At 38.2% G+C, this 22,259-nt stretch overlaps 1 protein-coding gene across 3 annotated transcripts in view; it reads right to left on the reverse strand.

Moving 5' to 3' along the window:
• The window catches only part of LOC110840774 (uncharacterized), an 81,716-nt gene that overhangs the window by 46,911 nt on the left and 12,546 nt on the right, over window positions 1-22,259 (reverse strand). The window contains exon 1 of one of the 3 annotated variants that reach the window (XM_022086021.2): window positions 13,532-13,694. The exons of the other annotated variants lie outside the window; for them this stretch is intronic. The gene's annotated coding sequence lies outside the window, so the exon portion shown is untranslated. Of the gene's footprint in view, window positions 1-13,531; window positions 13,695-22,259 lie in introns of those variants that run through there. 3 annotated transcript variants of the gene reach the window in all.

The following is a 22,259-nucleotide window of genomic DNA, read 5'->3' on the forward strand; positions in this document are numbered from 1 at the left end:
GGAAACCTTAAATCTTATACACTTTCCACAAGTTTCGCCAAAATACATTTCTTCTCTACTACATCTGTTTATCAGAAAATGTTTGTTGTAAATTCAGAGGGACCAGACTTTGTATTACAAACTGATCGACAGATTTAATGTACAACATACGATATATGTCGAAATATGTGTTGGTAGGTTGGTTGATTTGTTAATGATCATTTTTATTCATCAGTGCCTGTTATAACGTCAAATATGTCCGTTGAATGATTCTAAAGTCGTGTAAGAAACAAGATATTCATGGTAGAACATAAACGTTCACTGTTTTATTAAGGACTTTAGATATATAAGACTTGAGGCTTTCGAGGTGACTAAATGTACAAAATCTTATCGGGCGACAAGCCGCGTCAAAATGGAATCTTAGTCCAAAGTTTCGGAGACACTCTCTGTCTCTATCATCAGGGAATGTGATGAGTCACTGCAGTTCACTCTTTATGTCTACCAAAAATGGTACCCTTTCATGTATGGCCTTTGAACAATAGGGAATGCATACTTTAGATATTCCACTCATTGTTGATGGGTAATTTTCTAGTACAATAATAAAAAGCTATTGTGGCTTGTTTTACTCCCCAGTAATATGCACAGACCTCGACAGCTTCTTGTGTTATTTGGTTTTTTCCTTTATTTATCTGGATTTTTAATCGGTCCTGCAGCGAAAGGTGCAAGAGGTTTCATAGGTTACATCTATAATATTTATAACTTTCTTGATTTCCAGCCCAATTCCTCGTTGCAGAATTGTAACTCCAAGAAGAAGCAGAAGTCCTGAGACTTAATTATGCAATTCTTCGTCTTCCCAATCTCCCCCGCCCCCCACACAAAGCCACAAGTCGCTAAACTCAGAAGAAACAACTCTTTCTCCAACGCCAATATGTTTTAACGCGAGAAAGCAACTAAAAATAATATGGGTTCTTCTCGTCTTCCAACTTTCCAAAGTGTTTCTCTCATTAATAATTTCTAATGCTAATTGGTCGAGAAGAGAGAAGTGAAGAATATTTATGCCAGTTTCCCTTTATAGAAAGAAAAAAAATTCAGTTCTCTTCCGTCTCCCAGCATAGGATCCATTTCATTGCTATAACGTAAAACTTGCTGAAGAAAATATGTCGCATTTCCAGAAACTTATTTCTTTCGCTACAAAACAAGAATAAAAGCTAAAGATAAATCTCAAAAGATTACTGAGCACTTCTGCATTATTTGACATCCATTTAGCAACATCGTGGCTAGGAACTGCAGCATTTCTCTGAGTAAAAATACAAACAGCGAATCCTACTATATTCATTAAGTATGACGACATCATATGTCGAATTCCGGGCCGGAGCTGTCAATTTTAAACTAAAGGAAATATGATTAATAAAGCTTGCCATTTCATCGGCCGCGAAAAGTGAAACGTTTATTACTTTAAGTTTCTTAAAATATATAATAAAATTCAGGGCAATACACAAAACTTTATTTGGATGTTAAAATTTAAAATTTAAATGTTAAAATTTAAAATTTTAAATTTGCGCCATTCATCACTATAAGGATGTTACATTAGAGCGCTTTCATTCATTTCACTGTTTGTGTTTTTGATTAAAATATATAATAAAATTCAGGTCAATACACAAAACTTTATTTGGATGTTAAAATTTAAAATTTAAATGTTAAAATTTTAAATTTTAAATTTGCGCCATTCATCACTATAAGGATGTTACATTAGAGCGCTTTCATTCATTTCACAAACATGACGCATGTAAACCTTAAATTTAAGTTTCTTATATGCCTAGTGTTGCGATTTAATACAGATTTCTATATGGTGACTAATCTAAGACTAGAACATACTAAATTAAAATTGATCCATAGCTCTATAGCCCCATATTTTATTACAAAATGTAATGGCATTTATTAGTATATCAGCGAAATCTGTTACTAACTTATGACCAATATTTATTATATTCTCCATTTTTCTTTTCGCTCGAGATTCCCATCATGCCATTAGGACTTAGCTGTTGTAATTAGGCATGCGCCTATTCTATTGTTTTCTTTTCAACGCCATGGTTTTGCCCAAATATTTTATGCAGCAAAATGAAGAGATAAACTCAACTGCACATTGCCTCCAAAATAAAAGCCCAACTTTCGACACGATTCTACCCAAAGTCCATCCACTTCCGATCATACAACCTACGTATTTCCGGTTCATAAGATCCATCTTATCTTATATTATCCGCCAATCTCCTTCTTGGTGCTCTAAATTAACTTTTCAAAGAGGTTTTTCATGCATAATTGTGTTGTGTTTCTGTTTTTTCCCCATTCTAACCACATGCTCAACCCATTGCAGCTTTAGATGTATAAAATAAGTTCCTCGTTGTGTCACAATCCAGACATTTTCTCTTCATGATGATAACACAAACCAATGAAACTTTAAATATGTTTATCATGTTGTAAACATAGGTAGCCTACTATTAGGACTAATAATTTTATTTTACAATTTGTATTTCTTTGACGTCCTAAAACAATCCACGCAAATAGGGAGTGTGCTGAATACGTGCTGGATTCTTGGCAACAAAGAAAAGTCAGTGAAGATATTATGCATACCACAACATACCTGTCATTTTTGGACTGATGCCATCAGAGATAATTTTTAAGCTACGGTTCCTACTGTTACACGATTACAACTCTGATCATGCAGTTTTCCCACCTCCTAGAAAAACCACGACAGTGGAACATGGGTCCTCATAAGTTATTCTTTACTCGCGGGAAAACGTGAACAACACCTAACAAACGGGATTGTTACCGTAAAGTCGCATCTTGATATCTCTGCAGCGTTGACGACGCTAATTAACTTGTGGAAAGAATGCAAGTTTCTCACAGCGCCTGCAGTGAGGGGGGGAACGTAACTTATGCGATATCACCTAAACTCTTGTGTACAGAGCGGCTATTAATCCTAATCAAGCTCACAATCAAGGAGGCTGGGCCGGACCCTCCCACCCCCTCCCTTGATCTCTCGAGTGTCACGAGTGTCCGAGCGGGCGATGAGTCATTACGCGGCGCAGTAAATTATTGATGACGATGATGATGATGTGCGAATGAATCGATCCGATATGCGACATGTTAAGTGTAGCATTGTACAGTCTGTCAAGACATCGAAGACAAATGCGATGCCAGGGCTGCACTGCACGTGTCGACGCAAATTAAACACTGCGCACTCACTTATGTAGACTACATGTTGATAAGATAGTAGTCGCTCAGCTGGTCAAGAGATCCAGCGCCTTTTACGGAATCGTTGCCGTGTTGAAAAGATCCCACCACTGGTCCCTATCCTAGATCAGATGATCCAGTTCACAACTTCATACCCTTTTTTCCTTAAAATCCATCTTTTATCTTCCCATCTACGCCTAGATCTCCTGAGTGGTTTCTTTCCTTCAGACTTCATGACTATAGGCTATTTTTCATGAGCTTCTCATCTCCCCCACACATCCTACAAGTACCACCTGCCTTAATCTCATTGATTTGATAACCCTAATTATATGTGCCGAAAAGTAGGCCTACAAAATTATAAAGATCTTCATTACGTATTTTTTTCCGTCCTCCTATTACTTTCACTTTTTAAAGCCCAAACATTTTCCTCAGTATGCTGTTTTCAACACCCTCAAACCTATTTCTACCTTACTGTGTGTTTCGTTCGTTATGTTTTAGACACTGGAGCTGGGAAGATAAAGGTATGAATTGAGTAATATCAAGATTTCAGTTGAGTTTAATATGTTCTTAATTTTTTATTTAATGAAAATTGTCGTGCCCCGTTATTATAATTTGAATTCTGCTACTTTTTAGAGGATTTATTAACTATTTTTATTTTATGATTTTGTTATGCATTTTCTCCAGCGTCCTCAAAACCATACGAGTCAACCATTAGAATTCACAATCATGTTATTAAAACAAACAGGGTGACGCAGCGCAACACACCTAATTTGTGGGGGGGGTTTTCCACCTGGAATCTGAACTGGCAATTCTTTGTAACTGGGTTAATGCATGATTTTCGTCGGTCATTCCAAGGATATTAACCTGAAAAAAGCGCATCCATTACATTATACAGTACACAGTCATCCTCTTATACGATTCGATGATAATTAATATCTTCAATTGGCAGAGCACTGTTAAATAACCCACGAATTAACAAAACCACGATAAAATTTTATTTACATTTATATATTTTTCGAAAATGTTCAGAATTACATACAAAGTCTTAAACAAAAGTGACGTAATGAGACTCGTAGTATCTTAACAACTGAATGTGTCAAATTCGCCTCGAATTCGATCAGAGAATAGCGCACCTGAAGGCGGCCATCCTAATCACATTTTTCAGTCCTTCACCCTCAAGTTTTACAGAAATTCCCAGACATATATGATAAGTCAAGTAATGGAGGAATAGAACTCATATCAACAAATCTCAGTGATACATTGAGAGGAACTTAGCTGAAGTCTCTCTGGATGACGATAATCCATCCTACCATCGGTCCCCCTCACAGGCCACGCAAGTAAGTTCCATATAAAGAGAAATGCGATTTAATTAATTTTAGTTCTACTACACAGTTCCCTTTCCCTTAATGTAAGGTAATTTCAGTTATTTTAATGCAGTGACGAGTTCTTACGTAGCATCCTGCCCCTCATACTTTAGATGCGTCTCGAAAAATTAGCTTTTCCCATTCGGCGGTCGCAGATACATCGAAAGAGTCCATATTCTCTGCCCCTAGAGCGCGGTCTAGGCTATGCATTGATACCAACTTCCCTACAAAATCTTGTTGAAGAAATTAATGTTCATTCATATTAACACACTGAACTGTTGAAGAAAGGAGACGTATTTGCATTGCAATATTAAAACAAATTAATTTAGAATTAAGAAATAGTTTACAATTTCACAGAAAGAAATTATTCTTGAAAAGATAGTAGTCGCTAAGCTGGTCAAATAATTCCTTACTTTTTACCGTATTGTGTTAATTGTCCGCAAGTTCTATCCTGATCCTACCATGTATGCATTTTTTTTCAAGGGATTCTTCTCAGGTTACCGGCTACTTCTTGCCTCTTCCATGCGATGTGAAGATAGACATGAATTCAAAGTAAGAGTTGGAATATTAACTTGTAAATTAGGCAGTGCGGATGTTCCTCGAACAAAATTTTTCAAGCCAGTGACACACACTGCGCTACCACGATCACTTCCATGCCGTGGCGCACGGTCAAAACACTCCCGCTAAGCGGAAGACCACGCCGTGTCTTGGGAGGAGTCTGTAAGAGCAGTTTCTTGTTTTGAGCATTTCCACAGGAAAAACACAGGGGATGAATGCTTTATATAAAAATAAAATTTTTATGTACACCAGTAATAAGAACGAGTATCTACAGAAACAACGTATTACAGTGTATGATTTGAGGTTTTCACAGCGGTGAGTATGAAGATTTCTGTCTTCTGGGTTATTGCGCTGTGTATTGCGAAATTCAATTGTTCTCAGCAGATTTCATGCCACACGTGGTGGACAAGATGCTTGAAACGATGGGGATTTGTTAAGTCTTTCATACCAGAGTTCAGAATAGTTACGTAAGTTGTAAACAACTAGATAAACAACACAATAAACACCTTCTTCTTTAGGAATATTGGTTGTTATCGCCCGCATAAAGGAACATCAAGATGCACTCAAACGAGCAACACGTGATGTCCTCACATGAGTTGCAAAGTTCATTGATGTTGACGGTGGAATTTTCGAAAATGTATTATACTAGGTAAACTGTACCAACTTTATCACTTGAACAATAAATACCGGTATTAGAAACAGTACGTAATATCTCTTTCTTATCAACAATATTGCAACTGTACAGTGAAATAGCTGTATCTCGGAAACCGTTCGGAATAGGACACATGTACATATAGACTTCTTTGCTTAGAATGACCGATACTAAGATCTCCCTGAATACCGACCTTTCCTCCTGGAACACTCTGTATATACAATTCTAACCACTAGCAAGGCCTATTCCCTAGACTCGTGATTCGAACCAAATAATCGCCACTCATCCTAAAACAGAACAATAAAATCATTCACATGAAGACGAATTACAACCATCTTCCAAAACGTCATATATATAAAAATATATGAGACAATGGACAAAGTCTAATTGATAAACTAACTATTGCTACAAACCTTAAAAGAATTTCGAAAGCCTATTTTTATAGACTTAAAGGAAAACAGGGATAATACGCTGTTCACAGAATGTATTGTTCATAAACTAAATAGCCTGCGCCAAGGCAGGTTGTGACATTTCTTTATCGCCGTGGTTGGGCTCGTATATAGAGCAGCGTGTCCGTCACGAGACAAGAGCCTGAACATAGTCACAGCAACTGCCATACAAGCTCGCCTGTATCGCCCAAGGGACACCCACCCTTTGCCTGAGGTCGCTCCTTTGTGAAACACTTCACATCTCAATAAATAAATTACATGGACGGCGTATTTGAACATCGGAGATCACTTAAACGAAACATTATATTATTTACGCGTTTTCTGAACGGATGGCTTAAAAACAATGCATAATGTATACATCATTGTTAACCATCTTTCCGTCCTATGGTTCATCTCCCTTAGAGTCGAAATTTATACGATATTGGTTGGGTAAAAAAATGTATGTACGATTCTACTGAACTGTAACTTAAGGCGTATAAACACTAATACCAGCTTTGCAGTATATCGAGCATGTAAATTAAATTAAACATTTTAATATTGCTTTTAGATATGTGAAGTTATTGTATTTAAAATATTAAGATGTTGATGAATATTAGTAATAAATCAAAATTTCATTTACGAAAAAAATTAAAATGGATTGGACTTGTTGGAGGCTTTGTCAAAACTAAGATCAGAATATTTTAACAATCTTTCTCCTAACTAAAAGTCTAGAGATCACAAACTAAAATGTTCACAGTGATTCATGTGGACTTGAACCCAGATCATTTTCCTTAAGGGAAGAACGTGGCCTACACAAAAAATGAAAACGAAGCACTAGCTGTGCATTCTCAGGACTCTTATCTGCACGCTTCCAGAATTTCTATCAATCTGTTCAAAGCCTTGTCTTGGATGTAACTACTCTAGGAGAAAACGCATTGCAGTAATTAGAAGAACACCGTTTAATTTTGACTTAACGCTTTGGAATAAACTCTACATCGTTTAAATCGACAGTTGTTGCCTAATAAGTTCACTCTTTGATATAGTAAAACCGAATATTCATAACCCAACGTAACGTTTCGAATATTGTAATTGTCTTTAGTCATATCAAACCATTGCGCCACATTTTCTAACACAGTTTTTATTTAATAACTAAAAGACGTGGAGTTTTTACACCAGGAACATACATTCCTTAAAAATTAATGACTGAAGCTCTATCAATAAAATATTTTATAATTCTAAATAATTTCAAAAAGAACGAGATTGTAGGTTCTCATGGCGGCGAATTTAAAGATTGCTGTCTTCTGGGTTGTTGCACCGTGAAGTTCCAACGCTTCAGGTGTGTTTTCTGCAACAAGTACCCTTGAAGCGTCGGCTAACTTCTTCTATATTATATTGCACAACGACCCAAAACACAGCCATCTTTATGTTCAATAAGAGGTTTTCATTATTTGCGTGTTTATTAAAAAAAAAGGAACTGGCACAGATAACGGACCAGCCAATAAATATTTTTTTAATGTGTTGTTTTCCTTATATACGCCTAACCCATTCTAGCCGCTACGGTGGTCTAGCGGTCAGAACACTAGCCTTGTAATCCCGGGTTCAATTCCCGGTGATGCTCAGATTTATAACTCGTGTTGGGCAAGGCCGTGGTCTAGGCATTACGGAGGTTTCCTCCGGGGGCTTCCCCGGTTTCTCCGTGGCATCCCAACAATTACTCCACTCACACACACAGAAGAAGGCAATGGCAAACCACTTCTGATCATCTGCCAAGAACGTATATATGTATGAGCAGGTCTCTGACAATCTGAAGAGGATGGAAGGATCCTGTTCATAATATATGGACCTGTCGTCAGACAGAACACTAATAATAATAATAATAATAAACCCATTCTATTTGTTATATTTTTTCAAAACTTTAATGACTCACGATTTGAAGCAGTGGCATGCTCTTTTACCGCCGTAATTTAGTTTCTAGTACCTTAAATGACAATCTGATTGAGTGTTATCTTGTAAAATATTATATGTTCCATATATTTTGTTGTTAAATAATTATGGCACTTGTTTCATTACATACGACAATTTACGAAAATTAAACTTTACCACATTTTCGAAATTCCCAATAACAATTGTGCTAGTCACAGCAAACTGCAGCTGTCATATAACGTCAGAAGGTTGGTGTCAGTTCCTCATCTAAATTAATACATTAAAAACCAGTCATGGAATCTGTCGTGCATCGGCTGTCACCCACTTCTCATTCCCTGGTTACTCGTTTCGAATTTCATTCGTAAACAGTTCGATGTTCTTGTAGCTAAGTTTCTTCAGGTCGCTAATGATATGCGAATAATCGACTTCATTTTTATTATGCACGACATTTAATTAAATAACATACTAAGTAACTCTACGGAGCTGAGTACTTGAGAAGCTACTACCGTTTCAAATTGTCAATGTAGTCCTTGACAGTCGGTCCTATCGTGAGCAAATGGACCCATTAAACACCCACAGAATCTGTTTCTCAGAGATAATTTTTAATATTATACCACCCTTCCGTAGAAACATGTGGTTTTCTAATCGTCTCCCCCATTCAGGAATTACAACCAAAACGTTTTAATGCATTTTGACATACCTTTATCTGTAATATAGTATTATGAAACAATGTAAAACAAGTCGTGTATTTGTAAATACAGGAATTGCGAAAGAAATTTCAGAACCAGATGTCACTGAAGAAAATATATCTGTGTGAATAAAACATTAGCTGTGCTGATACGACCATTTCAAAGGATCTCTGTGTGAAGCAAGCAAACCATGCAAGGGCAGTGACGTGGTGGTAACTAAGAGGCCCTCTAGGGACAGCAACATACACAAAAAACGAGTAATCGATGCATGTTTCCGATACATTAGAACTGGTTTACACATCTACGTTAGTTGTGTCCTTGAAAATTCTGTTTCTTAAAAGTACGTATGTGTTTAGATCATCCAAAGTCGAAAGTGCTCATGAGTCGAGCGGGTCAGTTACATAAATATATTTTGATTAGAACACTAAGAAGTCGATTTTGTTACAGGCCCAACATCTTTAGCACAGATATAAAATTCCAAGTGGAACATGCAGCAGGCCTGTCGAATAGAACCTTTCAATCCCACGTCTTTAAAGCAAAACCGATAACATATTCGTTCTCACGTGTTACTTTCCCCGAAGATATAAACACTTCTAACCCAAAAACCTACTATTGATGACTATCCTGAGCCAGTCCAGACCGTTCACATTATCATAATTTATCCTCCTAAGACCCATTCTATGCAGGCCTACTCCAACTAACAACTTTACAAGAGGTTTCCAAATAAAAACTAAATACGCATATATTGTGTTCTGTATCGAAACTCATAAGTACCCCATTGCAAACTCTTTCATTTAACTGACTGCATTAATTCTACTGCGAGTTTCACTGGGTGTCTGAGAACAGAGTTCTGAGGAGAGAATTTGGACTTCAGAGGGAGAAATTTAGAGAAGGGTGAAGAACTTGCTAATGAGGAAATCCATAATTTTCACCCTTTACCAGATACTACGACTGTGACAAAATAAAGAAGGGTGAGGTCAACGAGACATGTAGCACTCGTGTAAAATGTAATAAATTATTACAAAAATTTAGTCGGAAAGCATTAGTGGAAGAAACCGCCCAATTTTCATCTCGGTTGTACCAGACTATTAAAACTGATCATAAAGAAACAGTATATGACGCAGTTGATAGGATTTAACTAGCTCAGAATAGTGTTCAGTGGCTCGTTCTTGTGAATAATCCAATTCCTCTTCGGACTTTATTAAAATAGGTGATTTCTTGGTTATTAATCACAAATGTAACCGAAATACAGACCGTGTTCAGTGAAGTTATTGAGTGTTTGTTAATAAGATAAAACATATAATGTAGTATTTGAGGTTTTCACAGCGGTGGGTATGAAGATTGCTGTATTCTGGGTTGTTATGTCTTGTAGTATGATAGATGTCCACCAACGTTTCAGAGGTCATACTGCCTCCGTCAACAGAGCGATGACGGAGGCAATATGACCTCTAGAACGTTGGTGGACATCTACCATAATACACGGCGTAACAACCCAGAAGACAGCAATCTTCAAAACATATAATGCTATACGAAGCGGCGTACTGACAATTATTTGTTTACAGTTGTTAAAATACAACGACGTGCTGGAGAAAAAGGCTACGAAGATAGGCAACTTGTTTTCGTTCTCCGCACCAACATTACTCGGCCTGGGTCCTCCTGTGTTCTAGACCCGAGGCCAAACGACCACAACGTAGATGGCCGTCTTCTGGGTTGTAGAGCCGTGCAGTCTGATAGAAATTTACCAACGTTGCAAGGCAGCAAGGACCTCTGAAACTTTAGTAAACTTATACCAGACTACACGGCGCTACAACCCAGAAGATAACCATCTTCGGTCTCACTGCCGGGAAAATCTCAGGTCCTACATAACACAACGTCACTCACCATCGTCAGAAACCTTCAGACTTTAACTTCAGCGCTTTAATTCAACAAGTCAATTACTGCTATCTCACGCGTCCAGATCTTACAGCATCACACTTAGTCCAAATCAGATTACGGCTACATCAATGCCGTTCCGGAGGCCGATGAGGTTGAGTCACAGCCAACCTCGACGTCTGTCACCGACCGTGCACACTATACATCCTGTCAAGTTCATGAAGCATAAGAAATGCTTAATATTGATCAGGACCTTAAATCTTAAAAATCTACGAGAAACAAAGAAACAGCTGAACGATTCCGAGAGAGTTCTCAGCGTTGTAACCAATGAAACACCTAAAATTCAACATACACCGCGCATGGATCACATAACATAAAATACTTAGAAGGCATATGAATTTACTATAACTATATGTTGTATGATAGTATTACACAAATTCTGTGTATTTTAAATGTGTATTACTTTCAAAGTGCAAATTGACATTTAATTTACCTACAAGCCAATAAAATAAATTATAACTTATATAGGGTTGTTGCTAATACATAAGTGTTCTGGTATGGTTATGGAAAATAATATTAACACAAAGAACCACTTTTATATATATGTTCAAAGACAAAAATGTGTAAATCTCTAAGATATTCACTTCGAACAAAATAAGAAATTGATAAAGAAGCAAATTTTAAAATGCTTTATTAGTGAGACAGTAATGGACATGGATTCATAATTTTAAATTATTTCTAGTATTCACTTCATAAAAAAAATATCAGTCTTTGAATCACAAACTTACCGATCATTCATTCAAAATTACTTTTGATCCAGGTACGTTAGAGACATTAAAGCAAATAATTCCCCATTAAAATATTCTTGCCACCTGGTGTCAGCAAAGTTGAAGAGCCCACGGACTTTGCCGACAACACGCTAAGGTCGAAGTCCTGTTCTGTAAATGTGTCAATGGCATTGATTCTTGTATTATTTACTATATTAAGTTTTCTTCACCACAGTCCTTCCCCCAGATTATCAGCTTATGAACTGTCCCACCCCGCATATAAATATAATATCTATAACTTAAGAATTCCGGAGAACGGTAATTTGGCAAACAGGCCTCAGGGAGTAATTTTCTGAGACTAAAGTACATATTTTCTTAGTGGAAACGTGAGTCAAAGCACCGTTAACATGTGATGGGTGACACGGATTTAGATCGTGAATCCAAAACGCATACATCCTGAACTTTCAGCGGTTTATTCAGTAACAGAAATCAAAGATCAGAAAAGTCATACCAATAACATTTTTAATTTAATTGTTTTTGAAAATAGGTCACATGAAGGCGCATAGGTTATCAATTATCCTACAATTTAAGCACTGTCATTTACGTTAATTTTCTTAAAATATGGAAAAATTAAATTGATGTGTGTTTACATAAACTCACACCCACAGATACGTATTATATATACATGCATACATACGTTGCACCTAATGTCTATTCAGAAAACAGCATAAAGTTATCCACAGAATGTCAGTAATTTTGCGACAATGAAATAAAATATTTATATTCACTTAGAGAAATCTTAAGTAGATCGTCATAACAGAGAATATTTCTTGCAAGATCACATTCCATTTAGATGGAAGATTTCGAGTAGTGACCACCCGCCCCCTTGCACTACATTTCTTTTGAAATGCGTGGAAATATTTTATACGGAAACAACGTTTAGTTAACTAACTCCACGAAGCCGAGTCTTTCGTGAGAAGCTGATGGTCGCTAAGCTAGTCAATAAATTCCCCATTCACTGCCTTGTTTATAAGAACGCGCCACCAGTCCCTATTCTGAGCCAGCTGAATCAAATCTACATCCTCCTGCCCTATTTCCTTAACGTCTTATAGTTTTATCCTGTCATCTACGTCAAGGCCTTTTGAGCGATCTCCTCTTCCTTTCAGAAACAAACTAAGATGTTTTACGCATTTCTCATTTCATACTAGCGCAATCCATGTTCGGTCCATGTCATCTTTATGACATTTGGAGAACTGTACAACTGCATTTTTTCAGCCTTCTGTGACTTCATACACGTTAAATCAAAATATTAACTAGCATGCAGTTACAAGAAAAAATAGTTGTGAAGACAATAAAGCAGAATAATTGATTCATGAATAAAATATATATACACGTGTGTGTGTATAGGTGGGTGTGGGTGGCACGTGTCGACATTTTATCGATTTTAAAACCGCCCATCTCCTAAATTTAAATGCGCTTCCGGCCCTCATTCTAATTTCAATTTAATAGTAGAAACTGATGGCCTGAAATAAAGATACCCTTACTCATTGTAAAATTATCTATATAAATTCTAATTATATGTGAACTTTTCGGGTGTACCGCGGTTCAAACATGCACCGATAGGCCTTAGAAGAATGTCTGGACTGCGAAATTGTGACATCCTCCGTGGTCTCTGAGGCTATTCGAATTCGTCAGTTGCCTATCTGGAAACTTAGTCATGCTAGCGTCAGCATCACACAACTGATCGTCGTCTACTGGAAATATTTACAACTGAGATCGCCTCTGTTAATGTCGTAACACGTTTGAGAGTCGACAAATCTGATAGTTCAGGTCTGGACAGGCGTGTTGAATTCGTGGCAAAACTTTATTACGCGTATCCACTATCGATTGATTTCAAAGACGTATTATGAGAATGGTACTGACACTATCACAAGAACAGTGTGACAGCCACAAGAAAAGTCACATTTTCCTTAACACCGCAAAGTCTTACAATAAATTACAAAACAGAGGCACGCTGTGTGGCGCCGGTACATGAACCACCTGTTTTAGCTGCTTTGTCCACACATACCTGACTTGTAAGCTGCGACCTGGACGAGTGGTGTGACGATCTCGACGACGTAACAATTGGAGACCGCGACGCTTCGCGCCGTGACGTGCCAGCCGTCTTCTCACCCTCCTCCTCCCAAATGAGATCATAATCGTTGCTACTGCCGACAGAAGATCGAGGCAATCTGCGCAGACGACACCCCCATCCGCCCCCTCCCCTCACCGCCACATTGAATTACGCGCTCGCTATTCCTCCCCCTCGATTCAACCCTCTCTCCAAACCTCCCCATCAACAACTTCGCTGTTGGATCACCCCGAAGGACTTTAAACGGTACGCGCGGATTTCAGTGTTGAGTGGCGGATGGGGTTTGCTAGGGGTGGGGGTGGCGGGGGGAGTCGTTATTCGTTGCGGAGTATTGAAGTGCTGGTAGCGGGGTAAAGGGGAGCCAATGTAACTAGGGATGGGCTGCGGTGCGGGGAATGAGTCGACTCACGTGGTAGACTGACAAGTGTAGAGAAGGGTAGCAAATAAAAGGGGTGGGTTTTAGTTCAGGCAGGGAGAATTCTATCGAGATGGGTGGGGGAGTAAGAGAAACGCGTAGTATGCAATGATCGAAGACGAGTTTGCAGACATCTGTCATGTTCCAACACGCCTGAAGAATCTCCCACGCCGGAATATGCGCGCTCTGCCGAGTAGTTCTATACTGATCTACCACGGTCCAAAAGTGGGGGCGACAATGCACGCCTGTTAATCGGACCTTTTTTATGCTGAAAGAAACCATTGAAGAATGAATCCCAGTCTGTTTGCGACTTACGGTGACTCATTCAGGTACTCATGACCATATTCTAAGACAGATTTAACTTAGTCTTCGGTGTCATGGGACGTCTTTTCTGACGAGAAGACTTCCGTCAGAATTAATACGAAAAATCGGATCTTACCTCAAAGAGAACACAACACGTATCCATTACAAATGTCAGTTGGTTAATATTGTTCGGCGAAATAAATGCTGCTTCTCCTGAAAGCAATACTACACCCATGAGTACATTCTGTGCGCAAAATTCACAACTATGGTGGATGTTAATGAAGGTGATACGTACATACCCCTGCAAAATAAGGAGATAAGAAAGAAAAGGTTGCTAAATTCACATGCAAATCGTCTCAAAGTGATCTTTCAAATTCTCGCTGCTGCGAATATTAAGATGATAGCCTTCTGGTATACTAGGCCCTGTCGCCCTGGTGATAAAGGCAGTAAGAATCTCTAAAACGTCCTAAACGTCTACGAGACTACACGGCTCATTATTTCAGAAGACTGCCATCTTCGTCTAAGAGTAATGATGTCAACAAATAATTTGTCGATCGTGCTCTTCCAGATGACACCGCATAGTCTAGTGCTGTATGTGGTAACTAAATTCATTCTTGAAGATGGGAGTCAACAGTTCTTTTGAAATAAGACGACAGAGCTTCACAACCCACAAGACCTAGAGTGACATGTTCACTGCAATAAAAAAAACTAAAATCTCAGACAATTTGTGTAACTTCGGCTTTCGGAAATGAACCGCGTCGAATGTTGCAATTATCCAACGTTTCCGCAAACATTACAGTTGCCATACCATAATTCTCAACATTCGACGCGAAAGCAAAAGTTACAAACTGAACTCCAGCCGCGAAAGCCTAAGCATAAGAATAATAATTTGATCACAAAATCTAGAAGTAAACTGGTAGACGTTCAATTCAGTCAGACGTGTGATATGCTGATGTCTCCTGTTGGGTATTAAGTACGATATAAAACATCTGCAGCACAGCTAAAAACACTTCCATAAAACAAACACATTCAACTTAATCCGGTCCTAAGCAAATCCATGGCGAATATAAGTACATTAAGGGTTTTTCGGCTATTAGAGAAGGCAAATAAGAGACGCCAAGATAATAAATTATTTGATATAGAGAAATATGATGTAACAGAAATATCTGATCTTCACCTTCGAGGCAAAGATAATGGCTATAAAATACTTCAGCTTTTTACCAAAGTGGACGTCATTAAAGTTGCAATTTATCTCTCTCTCACTCTCCCTTACTTTGATGATCTTTTCCGTTCATTTCTCCACACTGACAGCCGTAACTTAGCAGTGTGCAGTGCTGTATGACGAGCGCCAGCAACTTTGCAACAAGAGTACCTAATTGGCAAAGAGCTGATCCGTACGTCATGATGATGATGTGGCTAGAATTTCGTACGGGAAAATAACGTCAAACAACAAATCCAAAGCTAGCAAAATTCTCTCTCAATTAGCTATCCGATATGATATGCAAATACAATATTTGAAGGTGCTTAAGTATTAAAAACAAACAGGTTGGATACAGCGATGCTAACAGATAGAAACTATCATTCCTAATTCTTTACAAAGTGCAAGCGTTTTCCCACAATTTACTTAACTTGTAGAAAATAAAATGGTTTCATTGCTACAATGTCAAATAAATGCATCATGTATGCAAAACTAAGTTGGCATAGGCGCTACAACAGCATTGAGTAGATACCTTCTAGAAAAGCTCAGGTGGCCAAGATATTCCACTTCTTTTACAGTACCCGAAAGTTTATTACCTTGTTCAGAATAGCCCGCCATAGTTCCTGTCTGAAGCTAAACACCTTTTAAAATTATCCACCAATCTAAGCCTAGGTCTCCTAAGTGGTCTTTTCCCTTCATGTTTTCCGACTAAATTTTGCATTTCGTCTCTCCTACACGTCTTACAAAACCCCGGTAGTTCATTATCTTCTTGATAAGCTTACAGTTGCTCACCTACTCGCGGTTCAACATTCATCGCCCTGATGACAGAGGCAGCATGACCTCCGAAACGTTGGTGGAGATCTACCAGACTACACGGCGCAACAAACCAGAAGACAGCAATCTTCTTTATTTGATTACCCTAATGTTATTAATAGAAGGACACAACATAAAAAGCTTCTCTCTGATAAATTTGTATATCCTTCTGTCAGCGTATTTATCTTACTTTTAGTAATTATCACAGTACTTTTTTCTCAAACATCAGCAACGTGTTCTTTCCTTCGAGCGAGAGACTCATTATCATTCCAATACCAAAACAACATTCTTTAAACCAGAGTGTAAGTTGTTTTGATGTAACATTAATTTATTTTCATGCAATAAAGTTAAAAATAATCCACCCATTTACTTATATATCTCAGGCAGTATCTTCAAAACCTTGTTCTAAAACCCCGTAACTTTGCATTCTGCAGAATCGTCAAACTAAACCCAAGGACTTAGAACTCTTGAGAGCAAGCGAGACACTTCTTCACGGAGTGTTCATTTAATTGAGGAGTTATAACTTGTATGATGACGCATCCATCAGCTGACTCCGGCACGCGACTCTGCCTCCCCTCGCGCCCCCAACCCCTCAGGCGACAGCTCAATCAATCGCGAGGAAACCCAAGGCTCTGCTTCCTGTTTGAAACCGCGGTTGAACGCAACACTCCTCAAAGGCAGAACAGATGGTAAAGAGTTGTGTTCAAGGGACAAGTCTATCACATTAACAAACAGCTCGGGAGGGCAGAGGCTTCTTATTGTATGTCAGCTTGACATTCTGGACCAAAGTATCGACGTTCACGTGGTCGGTCACCCAAGGCCACAAGATAATTCATTCTTCACAAAAGACACCCTTTGAAATTTTATAAGAAATGGCATCGTTCGGCACTAGGTATTTTACACGTATTTCGAAAATTGCTAACAATTTAACAATGGATATTGAGATTTTTCTTCGAATTCCGTAACAGATGATATCGTTTGATTGGTCAAGGAAGACCTATTCCTTAAAAAGTTAAATTGTGTTGAGGTTTCTCATTGTCACAACGTCCACGCCGACTTTTGAAACAAATTCAACCTCCTACAGCTAAAGCAGCCAGGGCCTGAAGCTAAGCGCTCGCCTCTATCTGTCGCCGAGGTGTAACACTGTTTGCGCATTCAATAGTGCAAGTTTCATTCCAGGGGAGCGAAATCAAGACTTACAAGAAGGATGAGAATAGATTCAAGATGAGGTCTCTTTCCCTGCATTCTTTTTGTAGTTTATTTTAATGTCTATGTATCGTCTGAGGAATACAGGAAGTCTGAGGGACTAATGGTGACATATTGAAGGCAGAGCTATTTGCCTAACTGGACAAAATCCTTGTCCAAGATATCAGTGTCGAACCAGGCATGCCCAGAACGCAAGGCAATTTCGCAAACGCAACCATTAGGTGCAAAAGGACAGCACATTTCTGTGAACAAGGGTTTCAGTACAGATAAATGAGATGTGTTTCAGATACCTTTATTGCTATTAAAATTAGCTTCTAGTTTAAGGTATAACAGACTCTGTCACTTGATTCAGCTTGTTCATACTCCTCTCAACAAAGATTTCTTTAACTCTTGACATTCTTTGTCCAGGTGTGGACTTTGGAGTTCCTGTATTTTTTGTTCATCCAGTCCGTCATGGTCCACTTCGCTACTCTTTCCGAGACGCGGCAAGCAGCTTAAAGTATTATGAATGTATTTTTGTCTCCTATCTTCACCGACTGATGGCTATATCACTCTCTTCAATTTCGCTATGCACTGACACCCGTGCCAGGTATACCCTGACGTTCACCCAATTCCTATGGGGATGGTACGCAGTTACAGACCGATCTGAGTTAATCTTGTGTTTTTCAAGCTCTTCAATCGTAGCTTGGCTATGTGATAGAATAGAATGCTCCTATTTAAAATCCCCTATTTTTATACTCTGCTACACATGCCTTGATCGTATATATTTCTGCTTGGAAGTCAATGGGATGTTGCTTTAATGAGTCTAGAAGGACCCCAAAGCTATTTCCTTACATTCAACTGCATTCTCAGAGCGTTTTAACCGCATTGTGCAGCAAATCGAACTTCAAATTTCTAGAAAGTTACAATTCGCACACAGATATGAAATATGTGCTTATTAAACTTCGTAAGCCTAATTATTGTTCCAAACATTTTTATGTGCTGTGTATTTAACTAAACCCAAGGCAAAAAATTTACACCTTCGTGCAGTGTAATACTTGTATTGCTGAGGAGTTTATCCAGAATACAATTTACGACCACGTGCTTTGTCGACAGTCAGTAAATGAAGACAAATATAAATTCCAGAACCCTTAGATTTAACTCCTCCAGTAATGATACCCGCCACTGCAGACGATCTTACGTCAGTCCATTTACCTCCCACCTCAAGTCTCTGGCCAATACGTAGAATGGTGAGGTCACATAACAACTTGTTCTCACAACACAAGCAGTCTCCTTGGTTAGGGAAGAGATCAATACTGACTTTATACAGAGCAAGCTTTAAAATTAAAGAAAGGGGTTGCTTGGATGACGAGTTTCTTAATTAATCCCCACTCTCAGTTTGACGAATCGAGTTTTAATAATATTCCAAAGGATCGGTTCAATAACGATTAACATTAAAATAAATTATTGCTGAAGATTGCTGTCTTCTGGGTTGTTGCGCCTTGTAGTATGGTAGATTTCCACCACCATTTCAGAGGTCATACTGCCTCCGTCATCGCCCTGATGACGGAGGCAGTATGACCTCTGAAACGTTGGTTAACATCGACCAGACTACACAACGCAACAACCCAGAAGACAGAAATCTTCATACTATGATTCGCCCTGATGACGGAGGCAGTATGACCTCCGAAACGTTGGTAAACATTGACCATACTACACAGCGCAACAACCCAGAAGACAGAAATCTTCATACTAAGAATCGCCCTGATGACGGAGGCAGCATGACCTCCGAAACGTTGGTAAACATCGACCAGACTACATGGCACAACAACCCAGAAGACAGAAATCTTCAGACTCACCGCTGTGAAAACCTCGAATCATACATAAATTACTGCTGTTTTCCCTCTTGAGGTGATGCACCGTTTCTCTGCAAAAGATTGCATACACATTTATTCGTACTATTTGACAGAAGAATCTCGAGCTATAGTGGTTTATGTTCAATTATCCTTTCCAACTTGTACACGCATCTAATAAAATCATCATAAAATATACCTTACAGCGTAAACATATTCCTTGATGAGACACAAGTAAGTCGAAACACGAGACACACGAGTTAACATAAGCTGCTTCTGGGTGATTCTCAGAACACAACGCTCAGTCTGCACTATCCTATGTTAACTTGGATACTCGACTTCGGACTGAATGAGTGATCCTCCCCGCCAGTCGGTTCCCTCCCCTCACAAGTTATCATCCCCTGAGAAATATATACAATACACACTCACCCTCCACATTATGATTCAGAGGTTTTGTTATTATAATCAAGCTGAAAGTCTCAAACACTTGTTCTTTGTGTCTCTTTCTTCTTCCTTCCTTTTATTGGTTGTTTCTTTTCCTTACTTATTTCATTAATTACCCATTTTTATTTTTCAGTTTGTCTTTGTTCCTTCATTCCTTCCTTTATTTCATTAGTTGCCCTTTTTATTTATTTATTTATATATTTATTTATGTACATCTTTCTTTGTTTACTTATTTATTAATTTTTATTTGTATTTTATTACTATATTGTACTTTGTTACAGTGGTATTAAAACTATATAAAACAATATTAAAAATAGTGTTAAAGAAATTTTAACTATTTGTGAAAGAAATTCATAGTATGACTTGCATGCATCACGATATCTTAACTCTTAGCAGCCCAGATGTACCACGCGCTTCAACAATCAATAACTCTTCATTTTGTATTTATGTCTTTCGTGCGAATCTCAATGTAAACAGTGATTATTTCCTTAAACAGCGTTAACCATTTGATTTTATAATGGTGTAGAGTTGTGTATTATTTGCAGTACAAACTTAGTTCTTACATAATATATAAATGAACGTCGGCTTCAAAGGGTTAAGCAACGAAAATGATGTTTCTAAATTTAAGCAATATCCTATTCATATCCTATAGACCCAGGAAAGAATGTCTAAATTTTTGTATCAGTATGTTTTTTCTGTTACTCGACAAACATAATAATAGGTACATTCTTATTAATTCAAATAAAAATAATATTTGACAATTTTGTGTAAAGTCTAATTAAATGCGTGATCGTACATTTTTAAAAATCTGCTTTTAGGGCGGTCCCCACGCGATGCTTTTTTTGTGAGAAGTTCTTCCCATAGGTTATGGCTGAACACTGAATTTAACGTTGTATGCTACCTTAATCAACAAAGGTTTATTAATATATGAATAACTAAAGTATTATTAATTATCCGTCTTCAGATAATAAATAATAAATAAACGCGTGCACTCATTTATTATACGTCTTTACTCTGGCAAATCCAAGATTTATGACGGGGGACAGGTTAAGAAAATTGCGTATTAAATAAGTTTAATTTTGGAGTGATGAAATTAAAAAGACGGGTTTAAGGGGAAGCATGGAAAAAAAATAGTGTACAGAATCTCAGCAGATGAATTCTACTCAAAACTCAGGGAGACCCCCGTTATTTCCCTTCAAGCTTGATCCTGACAAGGTTCACCATCTCACGGGTTCCAAGCAGTTCCTAGGCACGCTTGCCCTGCACGCTTCGTGGCCCGTGCCTTATCCATCCGGGCTTTTGAAATTCGTAGCTTAGTCCTAACCAGATTTAGATATCTGTATGCTTCCACCATCACAGGTTAGATCACTCCAGACTTGTCACTCCCGGGACCACCCTCAGGGGCTTGAACACCCTGGAAATACGCCCGAAGTTTTTCCCGAAATTACAACACACAGCTTCTGTGCACTGCAGAGCAATTATTGTGGTTCTTAAAATCCAAATTTTGATATTCACTTCTGGGCAATGAACAAAACGAAAGTGGGAGGTTGCTCGTTAGAGTGAATTGTGATAAAGGCTTCATGAGTCAATCAAAATTACAGTAGAAAGTGTAAAAAATACATTACTAATAAAACTTGTGTTAAGAAATCATAGGTAGAAAGTTGAAGTAATAAAGTAAAACTAAAATTATATTTGCCACTTCAAAAATTTCTTATACCTACTAACAAACATAGATATATTTTTCTTCCATACTGTGTTAAATTTTGATCCTTGTAATAAAGGTCTCGTGAACATGGTAATAAACTTTCTGGTCCCATAAAATACGGAGATATCCTTGATTAGCCTAGCCACTACTAACTTTTTAAAAAGGACTCCGCTCAGTGTTTTAGAGAAGCACGCTCGTTTATAGTTTCCCTTCCAGCAAGGGATATGACATTTAGACTCAGTATGATATGTTGGTTTTTCTCGTCAGCGAATTTGTAGCATTCGAACCATTTGAGAGTACGTCAAAATGCTGACACATTTGTCGCAAGTACCGCGACAAAGGCTTTCCACTGTAGACATCATAATACATAGGCGTGTAACTGTATAGGCAGATTAGTAATTTATACAGGAAGCACTGGAGCAAACCATCCATCGGTAGGGATATAGATTACCCAGGCTTTTGATTTAATCGTCACAAGCGTCAAACCGCCTACATAATTCAGAGGACTGAAAATTTCCGCATCGCAACTTTATTTTGTTATCGATCGATCGGCCATTGCTAAAGAGAGTAAAAAAAAAAAAAAGATGCAAAAACAGCAAAATTCCTCTCCCACGCTAGTGGCAAGCGATGAAAATATATGACGGATTGTCGTCACCCTCTAACTGTAAGCCTCTGCAACGTGGAACAATTGCGCGTCGGAGCACTCTGCCAGACCCACTCAACTCTCCAATGAAATGGAACGTAAAGGA

The sequence above is a fragment of the Zootermopsis nevadensis genome, unplaced genomic scaffold (genome assembly GCF_977971745.1).
Source record: "Zootermopsis nevadensis isolate Lab colony 2312 unplaced genomic scaffold, Znev_1.0 Znev_ptg000012l, whole genome shotgun sequence".
NCBI lineage: Eukaryota > Metazoa > Arthropoda > Insecta > Blattodea > Termopsidae > Zootermopsis > Zootermopsis nevadensis.